General features: G+C 40.8%; 1 pseudogene; it reads left to right on the top strand.

The window, feature by feature from the left end:
• Positions 1-3,824: 3,824 nt before the first annotated feature.
• LOC103208530 lies at positions 3,825-6,343 on the top strand (annotated as a pseudogene).
• The last annotated feature ends 202 nt before the right edge of the window (positions 6,344-6,545 follow it).

Below are 6,545 nucleotides of genomic sequence, written 5' to 3' on the forward strand. Positions count from 1 at the left end.
TAAAATGTTGATTTTGGCTCATTCTTCTTTTTTGATGTGTGCATGTATTGCTATAAATTGGCCTCTGATCACTGCTTTTGCTGTGTCCCAAAGATTTTGGAATGTTGTGTTTTCATTCTCATTTGATTCAAGGAATTTTTTGAATTTCAATTTTTATTTCTTCTCCTACCCAGCCTTTCTCAAGGAGGGTGTTGTTCAGTATCCATGTATTTATGCTTTTTCTGTTGATCTTCTTATTCTTGATTTCCAATTTGATAGCATTATGATCTGAGAAGATGCTTTGCAGTATTTCAATGTTTTCAAATTTATGAAGGCTTGCATTATGGCGTACCATATGGTCTATCACGGAAAATGTTCCATGTGCACTGGAAAAGAATGTATATTATGCTGTTGTTGGGTGAAGTGCTCTGAAGGTCAAGTTGGTGGGTTGTATTGTTTAGCTCTTCTGCATCTTTGTTGAGTTTCTTTCCAGTTGTTCTATCTTTCATTGAAAGTGGTGTATTAAATTCTCCCACTATGACTGTGGAGTCATCTATTTGACTTTTTAACTCTTTTAAAGTCTGATTTATGTATTTTGAGGCTCTTTCATTGGGTCCATACATATTCATTATGGTTATATCTTCATGTTCAATTGATCCTCTAATCATTATATAATGTTCTTCCTTGTCTCATATGGTGGTTTTTGTCTTGAAGTCAATTTGATCAGAAATTAATATTGCCAGTCCTGCTCTCTTACAAGTGACATTTGCTTACTATATCCTTTTCCAAACTTTGATTTTTAGTCTATTTTTGTCTTTATCTCTAAGGTGTGTCTCTTGTAGGCAGCATGTTGATGGGTTTTGTTTTCCTATCCAATCCACAGCTCTCCGTCTCTTGAGTGGTGCATTTAATCCATTAACATTCAGTGTAATTATTGACAAGTATGAATTGGTTGCTGTCATTTTGTTGTGCATTTTTTCATGGTGTCCCTGGTTTCTTTGTTTGCTATTAATATTTGTGCTGAGCTCATTATATTTATGAATCATGCCATCATTTCCTCTGTTGCTTTTGTTTTTTGTTTTAGTATTTGCTGAATATTTGTGCTTGTCCTCTTTTTTATTGTGATATAAAGACTTATCATTTTTCTTTAAGGTTATCCTATGATTTTTAATTTTCTTCCCAAGTTTAGAACAGTCAATTCTATCTTGCAACTCTCTTAACTTCCTCACCATTTGGAAGTTCTATAACTACCCTGCATTTTCCCTCTTTTTGTTTGTTGTTGTCCTCATTTGTCAACTGATGTCTCTGATTCCCTGTTTACAATCTTGTAAGTTCATTTTACTCTGGATATGTCCATAGCTGTGGTTTCTGGGTTATGTCATCTTGTGTACTAATGATCAGTTGTTATTTGTTCTTTTTGGTTCTCTGTTCAAAGGACTCCCTTTCATATCTCTTGTAAGGTTGGTCTGGTTTTAACAAATTCCCTTAGTTTCTGCTTATCTGGAAATCTCCTAATTTCACCATCCTATTAAGGGACAATTTGGCTGGGTATATAATTCTTGGTTGACAATCCCATTGTCTTCTCACTTGCAGGATTTTTGCTGAGAAATCAGAGCTTATTCTTACTGGTTGTCCTTTGTAAGTAACTTTTTGTTTTTCCCATGCTGCTTTCAGGATTCTGTCTTTGTCTTTGGTTTTAAGGAGTTTGATGATGATATGTCTTGGTGATTTTCTTTTGGGGTCTATCCTGTTTCAGGTTTGCTGGACTTCCTGAATAGATATATTCTAATCTTTCATCATATTAGAGAAGATCTCCTCCAAAAAATTTTGGACAATTTTCTCAGTGGTTTTGTTTTTCTCTTCCGTCCTGGAATTCCAATGATACATAAGTTATTCCTTTTGACGGTATCCCACATGAACCTTAGGCTTTCTTCATTTTGTTTTGAGTTTTTTTCTGATTAATCCTTTTCCAAAGAAGTATTCAGGTATTTGTCTTCAATCTAATTAATTCTGTCTTCCATTGCATCCATTCTACTCCTTTGTCCTTGTAATGTGTTATCTATTTCTGACAATTTAGTATTAATTTTCTGGATTTCTATCTATAGATTTAAATCATTTCTAATTTTTCATTTATTTTGTCCTTGTATTTTCTTTCAAAATTCTTCTAGGGTTTTTTCTGTGTTTTCCTTGATCCGTCTCTCAATCCTTTGAAGATACCTAAATATAATTCTTTTGAATTCCTTATCAGAGAGTTCCAATGCTGCTTCTTCCTCAGAGATGTGTTCTAGGTCTGTATCCTGCTCCCTTGTTTCTACCACTTTATCTTGCATCTTTGTGTGGACTGTGATGGTCTGTTGTCTCCGAGATATCTTGGCATTGTTGTATTTAGATCTTGTTCACTGTTTGTGAAGAGCAGCCAATGGTGATTCAGGCTCTTCTTAATGGATTTTTATCATTTGCCATTAGTAAACATTCAAAATGGCTGCACTGTCTGGACAGGCAAAAGTCCATAGCTCAGCCCGCCTTCCTCTTTCCTGTTGTTTTGCTTTTTATTCCCCAGCCACCAGAGTAGTCCTCCATGCAGTCCCTGGCTAGCAGGGCTGAATTTTAGGTTAATTCTTAGGTCCTACCACCACTCAGGAATCTCCAAACTGTCTGTGCCATCAGGATTGCTCAGGATCGCTGCCAGAATGCAGGTCTGAATGTCTCCATTTTTGGTATTTTCATGCAAATTCTTCTGCTAGTTGGAGTTTAGTTCACTTTTATATCCTTCCTGTCAAATCTCAGGGGTCCAGGATTATCTTCTGTGTCTATGTTAATTGGTTCCCCATTTCTTTGTTGAAGAGGATCTGTGCAGTCTTTCTGCCTATTCAGCCATCTTACCCAGAAGTCCAATACAAAATAGTTTTAATTTCCATTAATTTCATTCCTAAGGAAGTTGAATAGATTTCTTTATATTTGTTTTTAATTGGAATTTGTGTATGTGTGAATATTCTGAAAACAAAAACTATTGTCATTATATAATGAATGCGGATTATAAGCTTCATAGAGGAGAATGGGAAAGTAACTGATGTGTGTTGAGTGTCCTTCATGTCCAATAACCTTCCTAGGTGCTTTACTTATATTGTTTCACTTCATCTTGCTCTCAGAACAACCAATAAGTAATGCCACCTGAACACGCATTGCCATAAAATGGCAGAATGATTTTTAAACTTTTTACATGTCCCAGAAAACAGAGAAGAGTCCTATAGTTTAGCCTTTCTTCCTCTGAAATATATTTGAGGCAGAAGAAATTTCAAAATTAATAAAAGAAAGGCTCTTTTCTTCTAAAAATAATAAATTGTTTTTTTGTTATGTGCCATTGAGTCAGACCCAACTCATAGCAACCCCTTCTTGGTTTTTCGAGGTGGTATCACTATGGAAGTAGATTGTCCAACCTTCCTTCCAAGGAGTGGCTGGTGGGTTTGAACTTCCAACCTTCTGGTTAGCAGTCAAGTGCCTTAGGTGCTATACTACCAGAGCTCCTAAAAATAATAAATAGTATACATTTTTCTTAAATAAGTCATTTTAAGAGTCAATGGTAGATGAATTATATATGTGAAAAATGCTGAGTTCCTTTTTCCATTTTTAAATTGGATAGTTTGTCTTTTTGGTGTTGATATATTGATGTTTTCTATAAATTCTAGAAATAAGTCCCTTGTTAGATATGTCATAGCCAAATATTTTTTTTTCTCCCAACCTGTGGGTTCTCTTTTTTATCCTTTTGGAGAAATCTTGTGATGCACATAAGAACTTAACTTTTAGGATTTGTGCACGGGACGTCAGCAGTGGTTCCACATGCAACCATGACGTTGAGGGAGACAAAATCAAGGCCAAAACCGTCAACCTATAGCAAATTTGAGACAAAAGGAATCAAAGTTATGGGGAAGTAGAAGCAGGTGAAGACTGACCCAAACATGTTTGCAGACAGACAGATGGATGACTTAGTGTGCTTTGAAGAACTGACCGATTACCAACTGGTCTCTCCTGCCAAGAACCCCTCTAACCTCTTCTCAAAGGAACAGCCCAGGAAGAAAAAAGCACAGACTGTTTTAGAAGGGGAGGAGGAAGGTGAGGCCAGCTCCCTAAACAAAAACATCATGTTGAAGGAGAGTGAAGATGTGGAAACTGAAGTTACTAGTACCCAGAAAGAGTTTGAGGTCAAAGATGCTGAGCTAGAGCCTTGGAAAAATGGCTTTATATGTCCTGTGCCTGAGATAGGGGACAGGGCATCAGGAAGCCAGGCCCATGCTGTTCCAAAATTGAAGAAAAAGAAGAGGAGGGGGAGAAAGAATTGAAGCCTTCCCAGGGCACTACTCCAAAGGTGCCCAAAAAGGCAGACCTGGATGCCCAAAATGCATGACCAGAAGGCTTGGAAGGACCTGTTTGTGCCCAAGCTGGTACTCTGAGTACTCAACTTTCTAGGCTTTTCTGCACCCACACCAATCCAAGCCCTGACCTTGGCACCTGCCATCCATGACAAACTGGACATCCTTGGAGCTGCTGAGATAGGAAGTGGAAAAACTCTTGCCTTTGGCATTCTGATGATTCATGCAGTACTGCAGTGGCAAAAGAGGAAGCCTGCCCCAGCTGCTGGAGATAGTAGAGTGTCCCCTGGAGAGGCAGAGACTGGATCACCAAGCAAGGCCAGAACTGAGTCTGGAACATGGCATGATGAGCCTGAAAGTGAGAGTGAAGCAGTGTCCAGTGAGGCTGGAGCACCATCCTGCAAGGCCAGAGCCAAGACCAGAGCTGCTGTCTCATACCACGTGCTGCTATCCTGTGATAATGATGCCAGTGAAGGACTTTCTTCTCTGGTCAAGGAGAAGTTTGTGTCTAAACAGGATGAGGGTGAAGAGGAGAAGCTCAATGAAGAGCAGACTGAAAAGTTAAAACAAGAGGTGAGTGATGGGCTAAGCACCTGTAAAGAGCACCCAAAGCGTCCTTCTACTGGGCTTGATTCTGACTCCTACTCAAGAGCTGGCTGTCCAGGTCAAACAGCACATCGATGCTATGGCCAAGTTTACAGGGATTAAAACTGCTATTTTGGTTGGTGGAATGTCCACACAAAAACAGCAAAGGATGCTGAACCACCAGCCGGGGATTGATTGCTACTCCAGGCCGGCTGTGGGAGCTGGTTAAGGAAAAGCACCCTCATCTGAATAACCTTTGACACCTCAGGTGTCTGGTAGTGGATGAAGCTGACAGGATGGTTGAGAAAGGCCGCTTTGCTGAGCTCTCCCAACTATTAGAAATGCTTAGTGACTCTCAGTACAACCCAAAGAGACAGCTACTTGTTTTTTCTGCCACACTAATGCTGGTACATCAAGCTACTGCTTGAATCCTTCATAAGAAGCACACCAAGAAAATGGACAAAACTGCCAAACTTGACCTCCTCATGCAGAAGATTGGTATGAGGGGCAAGCCCAAGGTCATTGACCTCACAAGAAAAGAGGCTACAGTGGAGATGCTGACTGAGACCAAGATCCATTGTGAGACTGATGAGAAAGATCTGTACATGTACTACTTCCTGATGCAATATCCAGGTTGCATTTTAGTGTTTGCCAACAGCATTTCCTGCATCAAACTCCTCTCAGGGCTCCTCAAAGTCCTGGACATCATGCCACTGACCCTACATGCCTGCATGCACCAGAAGCAGAGGCTCAGAAACCTGGAGCAGTTTGCCTGTGTGAAAGACTGGCAACAGATGTGGCAGCCCCGAGTCTGGATATTCCTGGAGTCCAGCATGTACCCATTACCAGGTCCCTCGCACCTCAGAGATTTACATCTATCAAAGTGGTTGAACTGCTCCTGCCGCAAAGGAAGGCCTGAGCTTGATGCTGATTGGGCCTGAGAATGTGACCAACTTTAAGAAGATTTACAAAACCCTCAGATGAAGACGTCCCCATGTTCCATGTGCAGACAAATTATATAGATGCAGTTAAGGAGCAAATCCATTTAGCTCGACAAGATTGAGAAAGCCGAGTATTGGAATTTCCAGGTTTGTGTGCACAACTCTTGGATTGAGCAGGCAGCGGCTGCCCTTGAGACTGAGTTGGAAGAGGAAATGTGTAAGGGAGGAAAAGCTGATGAGCAGGAAGCACGTCGGAGACAAAAACAGTTGAGAGTCTTGAAGAAGGAGCTGCGCCAGCCGTTGTTTAAAGGTGACCTAAGGACCAAACACCCCACTCAGTCTGGCAAGCTGCATGTCTGCCCCAGGCAACGGCGAGTCTGCTTTGAGCTGCTTCTCCAAACAGAAGCAGCAGCAGCTGAAGGAGCAACAGCAGCGGCCACCTCACCACAGCCAAGTGCAAGTGCAGATTAACTACCCCGGGGCAATGTGCTGGTGACAGTACAGTGGTGTCTGTTCTCTACTGTGTGTAAAACCTCCTCCCCCCTCTGTCAGCCCCAGTTACAGAAGCCTCCCTCCTGAACAGCAGGAGACTCCTCGTAGACACAAGGGTTCCGTATTCCAGTGTTAGAGTTCATGCATGTTCAATTGATTTCCTAAATTAAGAACAGTGGTT

The sequence above is a fragment of the Orycteropus afer genome, unplaced genomic scaffold (genome assembly GCF_000298275.1).
Source record: "Orycteropus afer afer isolate SDZICR_OR568_19922 unplaced genomic scaffold, OryAfe1.0 scaffold00449, whole genome shotgun sequence".
Taxonomy (NCBI): Eukaryota; Metazoa; Chordata; class Mammalia; order Tubulidentata; family Orycteropodidae; genus Orycteropus; species Orycteropus afer.